Source organism: Panulirus ornatus, chromosome 34, assembly GCF_036320965.1.
Source record: "Panulirus ornatus isolate Po-2019 chromosome 34, ASM3632096v1, whole genome shotgun sequence".
NCBI classification, from domain to species: Eukaryota; Metazoa; Arthropoda; class Malacostraca; order Decapoda; family Palinuridae; genus Panulirus; species Panulirus ornatus.
The window spans coordinates 2,947,388-2,966,857 of record NC_092257.1 but is presented as its reverse complement, the minus strand read 5'-3'; the positions used below and the strand labels follow the sequence as shown (position 1 = coordinate 2,966,857).

The following is a 19,470-nucleotide window of genomic DNA, read 5'->3' as shown; positions in this document are numbered from 1 at the left end:
CACTCACTCGCTCCTCATGAACCAAAGCTGAGGGTTACTGGGATATATCGTCCTGCTCGTACACAACGTCGCATTAGGCGCACTGGAGGGCGAGGTCTATTCATTAGTGGTGTTGGGGAGTCATTAGGAAAACTGGTTCAGCAGCTGTCTATCTGGTTGGCTCATAAGGTCTAGAGGTATAATGACATGAAAGATGTTGCACTTAATGATCGTTGTGTGTTTCGCTTAACGATGACTTTCACACACACACACACACACACACACACACACACACACACACACCTCCCTAATGACGCCATTTTTCACCCCTGCCACAAGACCAGTGATGGTGCAGGAGGTCCCCAAGGAAATTCAAATGACAGAACACAAGAGGAGGAGGAGGAGCAGGAAGGGGGGGGGGGGGGGATGATGGGTGGGTGGAGGGTCAGGAAGGTGGGGGGGGGGGGTAGCAGCCCTGCATGACAAGCAAGCAGTGACACATGCAAGGGTCATTAGCATACTTGAAAAGAAAAAGAGAGAGAGAGAGAGAGAGAGAGAGAGAGAGAGAGAGAGAGAGAGAGAGAGAGAGAGAGAGAGAGAGAGAGTGATCCATGGGGTTCCTGACCACATTATAAACAGTAGTCGTGGAAGAAACCGTGAACGGGGCGGTAAGACCCACAGTGAACATTCTCCCAGCCATACACCTGTTGTGACGTAAACAGAGACGAAGAGATAAAGAGACATTTTGCAGCTTCAAGTGAGAGACGTGTAGGGAGGGAGGGAGGGGACAGAGGCCAAAACTAATTCATCTCTTATTAAATCAAGGCTGTAATCTCCTCTGATGGATGTACCAATTAAAACTGAAGAGAAATTACAGGTTTTTCTTAACTATTGTTAGTTCTATAATGAGGTAGAAACAGTCATCTCCATTATACCATCTGTTGATCTTTATGAAGGTGAGCTTCATCTCCCAGACTGTTTATGTGTTCATGGGAACCTAAACATGTTTAGATAAACGCCTCTGGGCACCCCGGTAACCCTGGGAATCGAACTAGGGTCTCATGGACTGTGAGAGTCAGGCGTTACCATCCTGCCACTGTATCATCAAGAGAGAAAGATAACATCTGGTGATCTCAAGTTAAAACTTCAGCGCGCGTTCTGTCCAGGGTCGAAGTATATGGGATGAGGGAGTCGAACAGCTGATCACAAGAACCGACGCTGCTTAACCACAAAAGAACAGTGGGTCATTACTCATATCAACACCTCCTGATAACCGCGTACGATACATGATGACCACACGTATGAGAGAGAATATATGTTATGGTTGCTTAAGGGTAGATTATGATGAAAGAGAGAGTGGCCCATGCTGCGAAGGGAGAAGGGTGCGCATCGCAAGGGGGGGGGACGTTTGAGGATGTGGTAAGAGGAGAGGGAATTAGAAACACAGTGGTAATGACTCTACCATGCGCGGGTAGGGTAGGTGTCATATACACCCGGGACATGGGAACGTGTGCGGTTTAGGACGCACCTGTCAAAGAACATGTGTAATGTTGTGCCTCGATGAAATAGCCACTGGACTGTGTGTGTGTGTGTGTGTGTGTGTGTGTGTGTGATTACCAACATGTAATTACCTTATTGTTCAGTAAAGAGGGCGAGAGTTCTACACTCGTTGGGCTTCATCTTTTAAATTTCCTTTATCTACGAGGAGCGCGTGGTGCCCACCGCACGTATATTTACACTCACATCTGTACGTGTTTACATTTCAATCGTGTTGGTAAAAGACTTTCTTTTACATCTACATAATTCCCATATTCCATATATAGTAATTATTTGTGTATTTAAGCTGTGTAAGCATTTGATATATATATATATATATATATATCTATATGTATGTGTGTGTGTGTGTGTGTGTGTGTGTGTGTGTGTGAAATATGTAATGTTTTGTTGACAGATCATCTGTATGATCTATATAAGTCCTCGATATTCATAAGCTGATATCGACAATTTATGTACATTATTTATGTATTTCTCGAAACGTACATAAATTACGTCTATGATTATCATTTGATGGGATGAGGTTGCTGCAAGTGTTCACCTCATGCAGCCTCTTGGCAGTGATGTGTTGTGTGCGCAAGTCATCTAACATGAAGAGCGATAATAGAACATCCAACATCATTTGCATATTGTACTTTTTACATTGAGGTGTGTATCAGGATTTTTCAAGGGTTCAGACCGTCAGCGACCGTTCCTGAGACCATTCGTTCTTTTAAGCGTTCATTTCTTTGTTTATTTATCAAACTGGTCGTTCTTTTACTGGTTCTCTTCCTACACCGTTCTTTAATGGTATGTTCCTTTAGCCATTCCTTTATCTATAACCGTAAGTTCCTTTGACAGCTCCTTCCTTTACCCTCTCCTTTTCTTTATCAGTTTTCTTTAACCTTCCTCTCCTAACACAAGTCATTCCTTTAGCTGTTCGTTCTCTTAACTGTTCGTTCCTTTAACCTTGCTTCCTCCCGGTGTACACAATATCTCTTGGTCGGTTGTGGATCGGCAGAAACCACGGAGGAAATTGGAGTCACTCTCTGGGGCTATAAGTATAGGTCGTGAATAATGCTAAACATATTCATTTAGTTTAGACTTACAGGAATTGGTAGACTCTCTCTAGGGTCTTGGGGTTTGGATGTACGATATTTTTTCCCAATGGTGTGATTAGGGATGAAAATAGCGTTATAAAATGATTGAATAAATGATATTTATCACTCGTATGAGTATATCTTTCCTTCACTAGTAAAGCAATAAAGTAATTTCGTTATATAACGGAAGGGATAACGTAATGCGATTGCTTTATATACACGAAAGAAAAATGATAATCCATGTCCAGTTCTATAAAAATCATCAACAATTTCGTACCCTGCACGAAAAAATATATATATCATGTACGCTGCCAGATGCACAAAGAAAAATATCACGGATCCTGCCTGATGTAAACAGAGTTCTTACAAAGTTTTAATAACCAAATGTTATTCCTCTTTATGTACACATTATCAGGGATGAAATGTTTTTGACCTTAGAGATATCTTGAAGTACAGACCATCACTTTAACGTTTTTTGAAAATGTCTCTTTTCCCTGTGAGTGTACATGTTTGCACATATGTGTGTGTGTGTGTGTGTGTGTGTGTGTGTTGCCTCTGTGTGTGTGTTTGTGTGTGATGCCTGTGTGTGTGTGTGTGTGTGTGTGTGTGTGTGTGTGATGCCTGTGTGTGTGTGTGTGTGAGTTCATGCGCGGACACACATCTCAGATACTCATTTCCGTATAAAGAAGATAATATATTCCGTTTCGATTACGTTTCTGCTTGATGGACAAAGTAATTTCACCGTGTGATCATATCTGGTCTCTCATGCATCATAATCGACGGATCTGAAGCCAAATTCCTAAAAGAACGCACGAGAGAGTTATCTCAATACGAAGCCTTGTTTACGTTTTTGTTACGTTCGTGTTGCCTGGCCAATGGAAGAAAAACGAATGCTTTCGTTTCGTTCTTGTGGATTTTCAGATGAATGGAACCTGGAATTTATCTGCATGAAAGAAAATGGTGTTTTCCTGCCTATGATTGGCTACTTAAGGCCTTCAGGACGACAATACGACCCTTGAGTACGACGGTACGACCCTCGAGAACGACCGAACGATTCTTGGTTATCATGGTCTTCATGGTGAGGTTAGGTTTAAAAGTAACGCTATCATACCTGAGGGTCGTACCGTCGTGGTCAAGGGTCGTACCGTCGTGATCAAGGGTCGTACCGTCGTGGTCAAGGGTCATACCGTCGTGGTCAAGGGTCATACCGTCGTGGTCAAGGGTCATACCGTCGTGCTCAAGGGTCATACCGTCGTGCTCAAGGGTCGTACCGTCGTGATCAAGGGTCATACCGTCGTGGTCAAGCGTCGTACCGTCGTGGTCAAGCGTCGTACCGTCGTGGTCAAGGGTCATACCGTCGTGCTCAAGGGTCGTATCGTCGTGATCAAGGGTCGTACCGTCGTGGTCAAGGGTCGTACCGTCGTGCTCAAATGATTCAGGGAAATTCTACAGTGAAGGCAAGTAGGTGGCGCAGATCACAAGGAAACTACTCCATAAACATCAATTGACGGCAAGTCTATCCTTCTCTCCCTCCTCCCGCTCCCCCATAACCCCTTCGACCACAGCAACTTCCTGTCAGCTACCCAGACATGGGACTCCCACAACAAGCGCCAACCCCGTCAAGACAACGAGAAAAACACAGCGCGAAAGAAACCTTGACTCCTCGCACCAGTACACAAGATCTCGTGGATATAAAACTCACGTCTTACGAACTTCGTCCATGGCTTCCCTGGTGAACGTCAACAACCATCTCACTTCAGTCGACGTAGACGAAAACCTCTCCTATATTTTCCATCACACCGGCCTCAATGGATCGGTTGCACACACCACGCACATGACTGATAATTCCGTGTCATTTGACGATACATGACGTTCTAATATATGCTTTGAAGTCGAGTATAATTTCAGTTGAATGTTTCGATGCACCGGTCACCAGCAACTAACACAGAGTGGCCCATAGAGGCTCAGCCAGTGGAGGTAAACACTCGTCATAGAGGATGGGAAACTGTCTCTCAAGAATACTGGAATTTGTATAACGTTTGGACGACCGTCATATGTCTTTTGTTTATAAACACACAAACCTGCCGCAGCTCATTAGGATAAGAACGTTTCTTTTCTCTTGTTATTTCGTCTATCGTTCACTGTCGTCTCAAACTCATCTGATCTTTTTTTGAAACAGATTTAAACATAATTTTTGGCAGTAATGTCGAGTGTTGCTTTAACAACAAATCGCTCATTCTTATCATTTTCGTGATCTCAGATCCTCTTTCCTTGATGTGTTTGTGGGAAGTTAAGTATTCCGGTGTGTACAGAGTGGGTCTCTGTAATCTTGAGCAGAAAAGGAGTTAGCCAAGGTGGGAGATGTTCCTCGCAAAAGCGATACTACAAGAGACGCGCTGGAATTATTCCTGCTTGGAAATGATTCGGAATGAGAGAGAGAGAGAGAGAGAGAGAGAGAGAGAGAGAGAGAGAGAGAGAGAGAGAGAGAGAGAGAGAGAGAGAGAGAGAGAGAGAGAGTCTGAGAAACTCAGGGTAACATAATACTAACAGTATATATCCTTCGTCTTACCCAACCGCCACTCTCGTAATGCTGAGGAGCTGATAAATGTCTTGAGAATTGTTCTCTCTCCACTATTTATTCTGCTTCGGTAGAAAATAAGAATAAAAGAAAGACTCCAGAAGGTAATGTCGAACGTGAATGCCCAAGAGAAAGACGAGGTAAATCACTGGGAGGGACAAGTCTAATCCCCAGGAGAGACAGATGAAATCCCCAACAGGGAGGAGTTCATCACAACACATACATTTTGCACACGACCAAACACTTTATCCGAGTCTTTATTACGAGCAAGAACCGACACTGACAAACATTGTCACATGTAACAGACAAATGCAAACATTGAATGTATGCAGGTTGACTCAGGGACGCTTTTTTCTTCTGTTAACCGATGCCATCTATGGAAAGCGCAAGGAGCTACCGCTTCCGTGCACCCAGCAATGCCTACAGTAAAGTACAATAAGATATTCAGTAAATATTGATGAACTGTAGATATGTAAAGTTGTTGATAGATACCAATGAAGCTAACTGTTTAGAAATGGGTTGTTAGGAAGTCGTAATCATCCAATTTTTACTTAGATATGTTCAAATAATACAGAACTTTGACAAAGGGTTAGGATGGAAGTTCTCGGCCCTGATGCACCAGTTCTGGATGTAAATAAAGGAGATGCGAGACCAAAGGTAGGTTTAATTTGTAATGTAAATAGAAACAGTGATATTTCCAGATTAAGACCGGCACACAACCCTGGTATCAGCCACATTATTTACCGTTTGTACAGCCGACGTCCTGACCCACCTCCCTGTCCTGCAACAAGGCATCCGTCCACTGTGTCCTATCAAGTCGGTCAGTCAACAGGACGAAAATTATCTTTATAAACGTAGAAAAAAAGAACCAACATTCCTGGCGCGAAGCGAGAAATATGGATGAAGATTAGACCCTATACCAGGACTGTAGAGGGGTCAATGTGGTTTGGTTTTGACTTGGGTGGAGACACAGGGCGGAGGGGGACTTCGGAGATGCGATTGTGAAATTGGCATCACTCCCATTCGCGCGGCCGACTTTATGAGGCTGTTTTCATGGAGGCTAGTGCGCTTCTCGATTAGAAGTGACCTCGAGACGCTAAGGCAGATGTGATCGTGTTTGTAGCGGGAGATGCTAAGGTCTAGGCGGCGTGCTGTCCCGGCCCTGAGTCACAGTGTTACACATCAGCGAACCTCCCTCGCTAATTTATTCGGCCGTCAAGTTTCATTCATTTGGTAACCGCCAGGCCAAAATTTTGGAGAGCTTAGAGACCGCCGAGGTAAATCATTCCTGCTTTTGGTCGGCATTAAGAAAGATCAGGGAAATTTTGTAAACAACATTCTCATGGGCCAACTTCTCAGACGCAGATGATAACAAATAAGTTTCAGATCAGCGCCATGATACACGGGGGCCTCCTTAATACGAATCTAGGCTACACGAAAACGAGAGAGAGAGAGAGAGAGAGAGAGAGAGAGAGAGAGAGAGAGAGAGAGAGAGAGAGAGAGAGAGAGAGAGAGAGAGAGAGAGGTGGAGGCCCACTCGTGAGCCAAAAGCGTACAGCACTGTTGACAAGATGGAGTCTGGGCGCAGTGAGCCACAACTCAGGCAGAGGCCCAAGTAAGGACGCCTCTGAGTCCTCTCTCTAATACCATCCAGCCAAACGGGGACCTCAAATGGCCTCTCACTCCCCTCCATTCATTGGAGGCATCGCCAGGTCCACAGAACTTTTCCTGCTTCCCATGTGCTGCAGCTCCTCCCGCCTCCTCAAGCTTCCGGGGGGCCTTTCCCTCACCCCAAACTCCCAGTTTTTCTTTTCTTTCCAAGAGTAACTGCTACGATGATATGTTTAAGTCTTTGTCCACATCACTGGAAACGATTAATTCTTGTTTGGTTACCTGGGAACAACGGTACGACCCGTGAGCACGACGGTACGACGCTGAAGCACGACGGTACGACCATTGAACACGACGTTACGACCCGTGGGTATATGATGGCCTGACCTTTGACCTAATCTCAAGGGTTAGATCGACCATCACACAATCGCACCTAAGGATTGTATGGTTACGCTCAAGGGTCGTACCGTCGTACTCAAGTGTCCGTACCGTCGTGCTCAAGGGTCGTACCGTCGTACTCAAGTGTCCGTACCGTCGTGCTCAAGGGTCCGTACCGTCGTGCTCAAGGGTCTTACCGTCGTACTCAAGGATCGTATCGTCGTGCTCAAGGGTCCGTACCGTCGTGCTCAAGGGTCGTACCGTCCTACTCGAGGTTCGTATCGTCGTGCTCAAGGGTCCGTACCGTCGTGGTAAAGAGGTTTGAGGAGCTGATGGAAATGCCGTGCAGAAGGAAGGGATTCGCCCCTAAAGACGTAGCTAGTAGACTCCCTATCATTAAAAAAGAAGTGGAAATACTTCTCCAAAGCAGGCTTGGCGCTCGGGTTGGTTCGTAAGCATCGACGGATAGGTCCGAGAAATGAATAACAACGACTCATTTCATATTCAACATAATCTAGATTTGGAGTAACCCTTCTGCTTCGAGGGGTATAAGGTGCTGGGGACATCTAGTGGTGGCTAAGGGAATTAAGGTCAGACACGTAGTGGATGGCAAAAGAGTTACGAGAAAGACCTCTAGTGGCTGACAGGAGAGTTACGAGGGAGACATCTAATGGTGGGCAGAAGAGTTACGATAGTGAGACATCTAGTGGCGCGCAGCAGACTTACTAAGGTCCGACGTCAAGTGGTGACCATAAGAATCTTTGATGTTTCACGGCACGTCAGATATTTAGAAGAATTTACGCCTTCAAGACTTCACAAATTCTACTCTTTTCACGTTATCTTTGGCGTCGGGAATAGAGAGAGAGAAAGAATAGAATCCTCTTCACTGATCGTGGCTCATTATCTGCTTCGTCAGCATTCGATCCTCATTGTTCGATCCTCATTGTTCGATCCTCATTGTGTCCTCGCTCGCTGGAGATTGACGACAGGCGGAGGATTTGTGTCGGTGTCTGGTTTGATAACTGGTGGCTGACTGGCCAGTTGAGTGGGCTGGCAATTGATGGGCGGAGTGGACTGACCGCTTGAATAACTGGCCTTTTAAGTGAAAGGTTAACTAAGTGGTCGCTTCTTCCTGTCTGCATCAGTAGGCGGGCTGGTGTCTGGTTGAGTGCATATACTATATGGTTATATCAAATTGATGGTTAACTGGTTGGTTATATGTATTTGGGTTGGCTGGGGAGTTGAATTATTATATAATTTGGCTGCTTGAACGTGTTGCTGAATGGCTGGATCACCTGGATGGTTGCCTGAATAAGTGGTTGGGTTAGTTCATTGTTAGACTGGTTGAATGATTGTTAGTCTGGTTGAATGACTGTTAGTCTGGTTGAATGATTGAACCAGGGAGCGACTGTCTGGGTGAGTGTTTGGACCAGTGAATGATTGTCTGGTTGGATCAGGTGGTAGTAGTCTGGTGGAATGGTTGGAGCAGTGGATGGTTGTCTGGTTGCCTGGTGAGGTAGACAAAAGGCAGATGACTGACAGCTTTGTGAATGAATTGTTCGAAAACAGTCAACGTGAATAACCAGTTGTGTAGATGGCTAGGGGGATAGATACCCTACTGGCTAGGCAGTTCCAGGTTTCACTAAGAAACTAAGAGTATTCCCTAATTGTCTAGATGACCGTGTCTGAGTGACTAGATACGTCTCTAGACGTCTAAATGACCGTGTCTGAGTGACTAGATACGTCTCTAGACGTCCAGATGACCGTGTCTGAGTGAGTAGATACGTCTCTAGACGTCTAGATGACCGTGTCTGAGTGACTAGATACGTCTCTAGACGTCTAGATCACTAAGGCTGAGCGGCTAGCTGTTCTAGAGGGCGGGATAGCTGTTTGCTGGCTGGCTGGGCGCCACCAAGATAACACACCACACGCCCTACACGGTCTCAGACCCCCAGCACTGGGGCCTCAAGCTCATGACGCCATGGGAAAGGAACGCTAGTTTCACCATTCATTCTCCTATGTAGGAGGTCGGGTGGCTTCGCTAGCGGTAGAGAGGTTAATCCTCGAGTTAAGACAGGCTGGAATGGACGAAGCTGAGCCCCCCAAGTGGGTGTGTCGGACGAGGGGAGGAAATGGTTAGCATGGAAAAGACGGGGTGAAGAGGGAGAGAGAGAGAGAGAGAGAGAGAGAGAGAGAGAGAGAGAGAGAGAGAGAGAGAGAGAGAGAGAGAGAGAGAGAGAGAGAGAGAGCCAGTCAGGGAGACGGGAGTGTGTAGGCGAGAACTAGTTTGTCGCAGAGCAGGTGAGGGAGGGCAGTGTGGCCGGCCAGCTGGAGGACTCAGGCAAATGTGATGATATTATCAGACGCAGAGAGAGAGAGAGAGAGAGAGAGAGAGAGAGGAGAGAGAGAGAGAGAGAGAGAGAGAGAGAGAGAGAGAGAGAGAGAGAGAGAGAGAGAGAGAGAGAGAGAGAGAGAGAGAGAGAGAGAGAGAGAGAGAGAGAGAGAGAGAGAGAGAGAGAGACTCTTACTACCTACGAGCACCTACGACGAAGTCTTGCCCAAAGCAGGACTGAAGCGTATTATTTCATCTATCTTTTTTTTTCTACGAGAGACAGATGACAAGTGGGTATAACCACGGCAGATACACCGATCCTACACTTCCCTTTAATGTGTATAAGGCATGTGTAGCATCTTGTGAGAGATGGCGGACAGGTAGCTTGTATAATTCATGTTTGATGAGCTACCTGGTACATATATGGCTGGAGATATATGTACACGGTGGGAGTTCCACACACACGTAGTGTGGGGAATTTATATTGAGAGAAAGGGTTAATGGGTTTCGGTAGTCTACAGATGACGTGAACCGACAACCAGGATCGTAAAAGCATTTATAATGGGTTCAGTACCGTTACGTCCGACAAGAGAGCACACACACAAAACGGCTATCGAGGCAGGTGGGTGAATTAGGGCGCTGTTAATGGTCCCTGCGCTGGAGCGGATTGCATTAAGAGTGGCGAAGGAGGGGACTAAGATGCGCCTTCCCAAATGTGGAAACACTATCTCATGTGAGGACATACATGGACTTTAGTATAGGTGAAGCAGCTGAGAGAAGGACGGAGGACGGGGCACGCCACAAAAACAGGTACCACTTCTTCCTCGACGTATTTCTAGAAAGTTTAGGATGAGTTTAGCTCGTCAGGCGAGGATAGTGCATACGTCTGTGGTACACAGGGCACGTAGCGCACTTATGAGCTATAGAGGAGAGTTCTGTGTGTGCCTAATCCATCTGTATATAGGCTGTGGTATAACAAGAATCCATAGCTGAAAATATGTAGTGTTATACCTACAATCCGTAACTGTATATAGGTTGTAGTATACCTACAATCCGTAACTGTATATAGGTTGTAGTATACCTACAATCCGGAACTGTATATAGGTTGTAGTATACCTACAATCCGTAATTCCTTATAGGCTGTAGTATACCTTGAATCCGTAGATGTAGTGTCTGAGATCACTGCAAGACTTGGGGACGGTACGAGTGCAATGGTACAAGAAACTGGCGCACCAGAGAAAGGGACAAGGGACTGGTACACAAGGATATGAGACAAGGGATTGGTACGCCAAAATGTGTTTCAAGAGACTGATGCATCCGCAGACGGCACAGTTTGCAAGCATGAACCCCACTAATTGTTGACATGATTACACTCGTATTCTGGATGAGGTCGTAAGCATAATGAGCCAGGCAGTCACCACACCACCTCACATCTGATTTATATATGAGGAGTTACTCCCAGCTTGTCGTGAGGTCGCTTGTAGACTGTTTTATGAGGAAATTGAGATCATATTATTCTGTGTGTGCGTGTGTGTGTGTGTGTGGGTGGATGGGCGTTTTTTTTTGTGTGTGTCTGTGTCTGTGTGTGTGTGAATGTAAGTGTTAACATCACAATATTTCTTTAGGTGTGCTTTTGTGTTGGTTACGTCTACCAAACTCGTTGACCTGGGGGACCTATCTTCGACTTTCCCTCCCCCTGTGCAACGCCCATGACACCCATTTCTCCAAACCAAGAAAAACATCCCTTCAGACTCTTACACAGACCATAGAGCACAAGTGAGGGACTTTAGATAGCACAGGATGAAGGTCTAAGCTCTATAGCGATACCAGACCTTCAGTAATCTCAGAAACCACCGTCCATGTATCCAGCAGACCCACTCTAGCGCTCCTTCTAGACCCCCTCCAAAGGGCGTCAAAGGTGGCCTAATTCATCATGATATATGCAAATCAGTCTGAGATACCAGAGGGCAGTGAGCAGGTTTTTTTTTTTTGTGTGTGTGTGTGACGCTCAGTCGATGGTGTCTACTGTGAATCATAATCTCGTTTGCTCTCTGGTTCTCTGACGTTTTATATTTTACCTTTTATTATTAAGTCTCTCCTGTAGTTGTATATTTTCTTTTTATGTACACACCAATCCATCTTATTATCTCTTTTGTCTAGTCTTGTAGCTCTTCGTGTAAATGGGATTCTATTCTATGTCCGCGAAAAGAGTACATTCTTTGAAGATCTTTCAGCAAAGGTTAAAAAGACTCACTTTACATTGGCGAAGAAAATCTTATCTTTGATATGTTTTGAAAGACTTTTTTCTAATGTTTGTTTTGGCAATTAGGGTTATGAATATCAATAGAAATATCTAGATCTGTCAGATCTCTCACATACCAAGGGTTTTAAAGATAAAGGAATATAAGTAACGCAAGATGATGGTTTTGGGTAAACTCCTTTCTGCTCGATCTCAAGAAATTATGTGACGCTCTTTTAGAGAATTTATAAAAGGTACTGAAAGATATTCTGTGATGTATGAGAAAGATATGTAAATATTATGAAATAATGTTCTCTTCACTTTCCTGCGATTGGAATTCTAATTCAGACATTTCTCTCTCTCTCTCTCTCTCTCTCTCTCTCTCTCTCTCTCTCTCTCTCTCTCTCTCTCTCTCTCTCTCTCTCTCTCTCTCTCTCATATCTAGATTTAAGAGAAGCAGTTCTCAACTTCGTATTATAAACCTGTTAGATATCTTTACTGTTATTCAGTAAATATATAATTTATTTCTTGAGTGGTTTACCTGCAGGGGAAGTGACTCACAGATCCACCAGGGGTCAAGTGTACCCCGAGGTACACTTATGAGAGATCCACCAGGAGGTCAAGTGTACCCCGAGGTACACTTATGAGAGATCCACCAGGGGGTCAAGTGTACCCCGAGGTACACTTATGAGAGATCCACCAGGGGGTCAAGTGTACCCCGAGGTACACTTATGAGAGATCCACCAGGGGGTCAAGTGTACCCCGAGGTACACTTATGAGAGATCCACCAGGGGGTCAAGTGTACCCCGGGGTACACTTATGAGAGATCCACCAGGGGGTCAAGTGTACCCCATGTACAGTACTGGCCAGGACAATGGTACGTGAGGTTCCTAGATGTAGAACGTCACATTAATGTCATGTATCGTCTCCAGCAGAGACAGTGTCGCTGGGAATCTCCTCACTGCAGAGCAAGGGGTACAAGCACTTGCCATAGTAAGACAGACCTACGACCGCCATGCTGGAATGCAAGACGATTTGGTCCATTTCAACTCGGGAGACTGTGTCTTGAAGGCGTGAGGTCACTGCAGTGTCAGATCTTGATATAGATAGGTCAATGATTCATGACTGCAGGTCAATACTGATGTGCAGAGAACAACTACGAGTGGCAAACATATCATAGATTCACGATCTTCGACAATGGATTCATGCCAGAACATGACAGAGCTAATGTGAGATACATTCAGTGTGACAAGCAACAGCGAAGATTATATCAGGGTTACAAAGAAGCCATTATAAGAAGACAGCATAAACCAACCTATACTATCTACTGTCGTGTTTACTTAATACAAAAAGCTGCCACACATTTCGAGGACTTTATTTTCAGAGAGATGCCACTATTCAACCGTTCTCTACATCCTTATATTGTGGGTGACCTTAATATTCCTCACCAAGAGAGGTCTAATGTAAATTAAAGTAAGATGGGATAAACTCCGCTGGAACTGTATGACACTAGTAGAATTTTGCCTTGAACTCTGCACAGATACATCTGTTTTATTTGGTGAATATCATTAAGGAATTATAGAACATCTTTGCTTCATCCTCACTCCCTGTGATGGTAGGGATCTAGGGAAAGGAAGTAGTGAGACCTTAAAAAGGAAATGAGAGTCGTTGAATGTCATTGTTACTTTGTTACTTTCCTCCTCCTGCAGCGGACGAGTCCATTTCTCCTAGAGGAACACGTATGACTTACATCAACCCTTGGTTAACCTTAGCGGGGGAAGCTGTGCTCCTTCACAGCTGGGCTGAGTAGGGAGATGCGTGGCACCGTCTGTGAGCCTTCGAGGACACCGCCCTAGTCAGGATTCAAACCCCAGGACCTTGAGTCCCAGCGTCGGTTTTCGACCCACGTTATCGTGGTTTACTTCGTCGTTTTAATGAGCGACGCGAAACGACACACACAACACCTGGTCCTGCAGGGTCTTGAGCGGGAGAGCCATCTGGTGTGGAAGGTGTGGGTGTGACGTAAAGACAGAGGTGTCAAGGACTGAGGTTAGAAGACGCAAAATGGACTCAGTTAGGTGAGATGAGGGCCAGGCATGGAACCCGAGATAACGACTGATAAAAAGATAAGACCAATAAGGAAAGATGTAGATTATGAAAGACTCACCATTAGAAGGATTAAGGCAGCCATACCACTAGTGGGTCTGTCTCTCATACAACTGAATTTCTTGGTTCCTCTATCAACAACAACAACAACAACAACAACAACAACAACAACAACAACAAAGACAAGTATCACCAAATATCAATGGCGTTGCTTCACGTTTTATCAAACACTAATTCACAAGATGATTTGTCCCTTCCACAATGATAAGTTTTGTCTACAAATTACTTTTCTTCCTCTCTCAAAATCATCTCTCTCTCTCTCTCTCTCTCTCTCTCTCTCTCTCTCTCTCTCTCTCTCTCTCTCTCTCTCTCTCTCTCTCTCTCTCTCTCTCTCTCTCTCTCTCTCTCTTTCCTCAAGTTCTATTGTTCCTTTCACAGAATAATCTGTCCATTTCCCCCGAGATGTTTATTTTTGTATCATGCCACGAGACATTGTCTCCTTTTCCCAATAGACTTCGATCCTCTTCTAATTTCCACATACCCACCTTAAGTGTCATTGACCGTCACGCATGACGAACATTGACAGAGGAACAAAGACCGAAGTGCCAGACGTGCTACTGGGAAAAGATTTTCTATTTCATAAAAAATCTAAAAAGAATAAAAGACTGACCACGATCGTATGCGTCACTTTCCCCATGATCAGTGCTGTTACGTGTGGAGGACCCGGCACACAAACGTACATATAAGTACACACATAGACGCACATAAAAACATATGTACGAGGCCACCTGGAAAGCATATACGAGTCACCCCTTCCCTTCTGCCATACACGGTCTGAAATCACAGGTAATGACAGGGTAGTTGAAGACTGGTAGAAGGTTCTCTCCCGTGTTGCAATTTCGCAAACAACCTCGGCGTTGGACGACAATTGGGTGGTTGTGTGGTCCTACCACCACTAACCCCCTACAATTGGCTTGACCTTTACTTCTACCAATTGGTACCCGCTACAAATTGGGTAGCGTTTCTACAAGGTGGGTGGAATCCTACTCTCCATCTTACCAGTTGTCTCCACTCACTGGGCCCACGAACTTCCAACATATTACTTACGAATTCTACATGGATTTCATGAATCCCATTTGAATTAGAATCTAAACACAAGACAAAGGCGGTAAAGTGGGCTCAAAACTCCTTCCACAGTAACTGTCACTGAGGCAATGTTTAAAATCACCCGTGAATTATTGCACTCTGATCCTCAAAGCTGTTAGAATTAACCATTGCAATATATTCTTCCTAATTCCAACTTGTCAGCAATGATAGCCCCACTTATCCAAGAAGGCTTTAAAACAGCAAAATAAGGGCATGTGTCTTTATGCAAGAGGCTACATATATGGCATCGACCTATCAACAATTATATACTATCGGAGTCGGATTATGTTATTATACGATTATATGCTTACACAGAGAGCATTTGATACCATCACTTAATGTCGTCGTAGTATTCATAGCTCGTATAAAGCGTCCGTTTTCTTTATTTTCATCAAAGTTGTGGATCAAATGAATCCAGTGTCTCCCAAATGGCGTACCGAGAGGCACTCAGCTTCTGTCCTTCCTCCTGTTCTAATCCATTATCCTGCTGAAGGTCGAACGGCGATAGAGTTGCGTGTCTCTTATGGACTCTTGCTTCACCTCAGATGAGATGTTGTTTGGTTAGGCTCCTCACGAAGGCGTAAACTATGCTGGCAATTGGGAAGGTTATGCTTGGAGGAGCATGTTGCCACTGGACACCCTATTCAAATAGGGAAGGTTGGGATAGCTTCCTAGAGAACCTAGGCCAAGACCCTTCCAATTACTTAAGTTGTCGCCATTCATCACAGAGAAAGTAAACAGCAGTGAACAAGCAAGACTGTCTCTCCTCCTTTATCAGCACAACACACTGTTCCACGTAGTATTAAAGCGGGTATATCTTTTTTCTTTTATAAATTATCCCTGGAGATAGGAGAGAAAAAATACTTCCCACGTATTCCCTGCGTGTCGTAGGAGGCGACTAAAAGGGGAGGGAGCGGGGTGCTGGAAATCCTTCCCTCTCGTTTTTAATTTTCCAAAATAAGGAACAGAGATGGGGGCCTAGTGAGGATATTCCCTCAAAGGTTCAATCCTCTGTTCTAAGCGCTACCTCACTAACGCGGGAAATGGCGAATAGTATAGTATATATATATATATATATATATATATATATATATATATATATATATATATATATATATATATATATATATATATATATATATATATATATATATATATAATTTTCTATCATTACTCTATCATTATCATGTACGATCGCCGTTTCCCGCATTAGTGAGGTAGCGCTAGGAAACGGACGAAGAAGGCCCCATCTACTCATATACACACATATATACATACACGTACATATACATGCATAAATTGTACATATCCACATATACATATATACAAACATATACATAAACACGCACATACATACACATATACGCACATGTACATTTTCAAACTTGCTCGCCTTCATCCATTCTCGGCGCCACCCCACCTAAAGGAAATAGCATCGCCACCCCCTGAGTCAGCATGGTAGCGCCAGGAAACAGACGAAATAAGATCACATCCGCTCACACACATTCTACCACTATATATACACATATAATTCTGCACACACGATCATTTTTCACTGGCCTCCGACCCTAATTCGGGCAACAATTCTTGCAAATATTGTTGCCAGCTATTTTCTGTTGCTACGTAATAATACAGTCGTATGTTTCAGTTTATGTCCAACTTCAATATATATCTATATTTTTCGATAGCCTTCAGCGGCGTAGGAATGCCATAAGATAATCCTAGCAGTTGTTTCTGGCGTGTAGATGGGAAGGTCTACCTTCTCTTCGACGTAAGGGGAACTACTGCCAAGTGCTGGAATCAAAAGGCAGTGAACGTGTAAGCGAGCAAGAACGAAAATCGTTGTGCAGACTTCCATCAACCAGTTTTTTCCCAAATCAGTCGAGTTTTTTCAAACCACCACCACCACCACCACCACCACCACCACCACCGGTTGTATTTTGTAAAGTGGAAACATAAAACAGTTTGGAAGAACCATGGTGGCGACGGTGTGGCTGCCTTCCTTGGGTTTTTTTTCTTTTATATATTTTTGTTCCCTGAAGCTTCGTAAACCTCAGCTACCGACCTGCTCGAACAAGAAGTTGCAGAGAACAAGATGATGACAGTACTGGAGCTCAGGTAATCTATAGACCGACCAGGCAAAGTTGCAGAAGCCTGCACGTTGCAACAAATTTAAGAGGGTTTTGTGTTTTGCCCGGAATGTGAGAATTCTCTCCCTATGTCTGGTGTCCTTTGGAGGTTAGCCGAAGCTGAGGAAGGAGCCAGACAAGAGAGGTTTCGAACTCATTCCAACCCTGTCTCCCACATACACTCCACCCAGACAACTATGAGCTGAAAAGGAATTTACTGAGATCCTTCATAAAATTCCTTCAGTCTGTCTTGGGGAGAAATCTGGTATTTCTCTGTTTTCGTTATAGTAACGCGAGACGTCTCGTACCAGAGGACAGTATTTGGTCTCTCTCTCTCTCTCTCTCTCTCTCTCTCTCTCTCTCTCTCTCTCTCTCTCTCTCTCTCTCTCTCTCTCTCTCTCTCTCTCTCTCTCTCTCTCTCTCTCTCTCTCTCTCTCAGGCACCAAAGGTGACACTGCTTGTCACAGTCTACGCTGGTAACATTTGTGATTAAGCCTGATGACAATATGAGAGAGAGCCCTCTGGCCTCAGATGGCCTCCGTGATCACCATCTGTGCCAACCATCTATTCCAAATCGTTATCATCATTCTCTTCGTCTGTAATCCACACCTCATCAATATCTTGAGGTGCACGGAGGATATAACGGGCGTACTGTATATCTCAAGCTGCATGATACACAGGGGCTATACCTGGTGTCCTGTTCCACTGATTAAGTCACGGTGTTATTAATACACAATGTCAGGTTCGCCTCAGTGATGCAGAGAATATCATGTGCTTCCATCTGTCTTTTCAGTGTATGCTTCTCAAAAGATGGTTCGGTCTGAAGCATGTAATCACCATGTTAATTTCTAATTGCCATGATGACAAGGAGGTTAAGTATTGCAAGAACATTTTGCAATATTTGTTATCTATTTTTCGCTTTGTTAACTTCGTTATTCCAAAGCTTCTCTGAAGATCTCTACACCTTGTTCATAGCTGCTGGCAGTGGCCTCTTCACAGTAAGATCCACTGTAAGAGAGAATTTTTTTTGATAGAATTTTCAGCTTTTTGTGTTGTTATAGTTGTTAACCTTTTGAGTGTCTGATACTGATTTAGTTTTTTTTTTCTCCATGCTACTCATCAATTTATTCTTAAACTTTCATACGAGTTTAAACTCAAGAGGTCAATGTGCAGGGTTCAGGATATTATTTGAAAGATTATCTGAATTATGGTCAAGCTCCCAATATTTAGGCATAGTAATTTACTCTGTGTGTGACGTGTATTCTCTGAGTTCAGGGTCAGCAGTTAGAATTTACCCTTGTACAGCAAGAATAAAGTTACCAGACATTGTCTAAGAAATAACTTTAGATTACATCAATGAAAAAATCATATATCAATTGATACCACTATCATTAAATAACTCTTTTGATAATTAGCTCCATTGATAAATAGCTCTCAGTGAATATCACTAACAAATGTTAAGTCTATCAATAGATAGATTAGCAAATAGCTTCATCAATAGATAACTCTATCAGTAAACAGCTAAGATTATAAACAGTTTTATCAATAAATAGCGTCATCAATTTACAACTCTATTAGAAAAATAGCTCAAGTAGTGTATAGATCTATCCTTATATAGCTCTATCAATAAACAAGGTTAGTGGTTAGCTATACCAGTGAATAACTGTATCACTAGACAGCTGCTATAGCAACGAGGGATGACTTTTCTATAAAACAATACATGGCTGATGTTATCTCTGTACCTCAGTGTGGAGATATCTGGTCTTCTCCCTCTACTCTCAGCGGACCCACGAACCACCGCCCTGACAGGAGGCACAAAAAGTGTGAGCTGGTTAAGCGAATCGAACGTAGTTACGAGGGAGGGGAAAAAAACCAAAAAAAAAAAAAAAAACAGAACTTGGTGGAGGCAAAAACTTGCTGACGTGTTAAATAGTGTTGATGTGCATCCTCTTGGTTAAGAGCCTCCGGCACCAGCACACACTGTTATGCGTCCAGCAGTGCTGAACTTGCTGCAGCCTTCGTACACACCGTTGCTGAGCATGCAACCATCGCACACTGCTATATACGTCCAGCCTCCTCGGCTCATAGACATCCCATACTATCGTAAGCTCAGCTTGGGGTCTCTTGTAGTGGATCAGTTTCGCAATGTAAAATGTTAATAGTGAAATACTGAATAGCTTAAGAGAAAACTGGTTAGTGATTCGCTGAAGGGAACGAAGACATTGCACTCAGTGGAACAAGCATTCAGGACCCTACTCCACTGAGATTTCTTCCAGCATGTTACAGAGTAATCACTTGGTGTCACAATCGATTTCCCAACAGACGAAGCGAAAATATAA

The 19,470-nt window shown here is 44.0% G+C and overlaps 1 protein-coding gene across 1 annotated transcript in view; it reads left to right on the top strand.

The window, feature by feature from the left end:
- The window catches only part of LOC139759776 (uncharacterized), a 134,366-nt gene that overhangs the window by 15,529 nt on the left and 99,367 nt on the right, over nt 1-19,470 (top strand). The window lies entirely within an intron of this gene.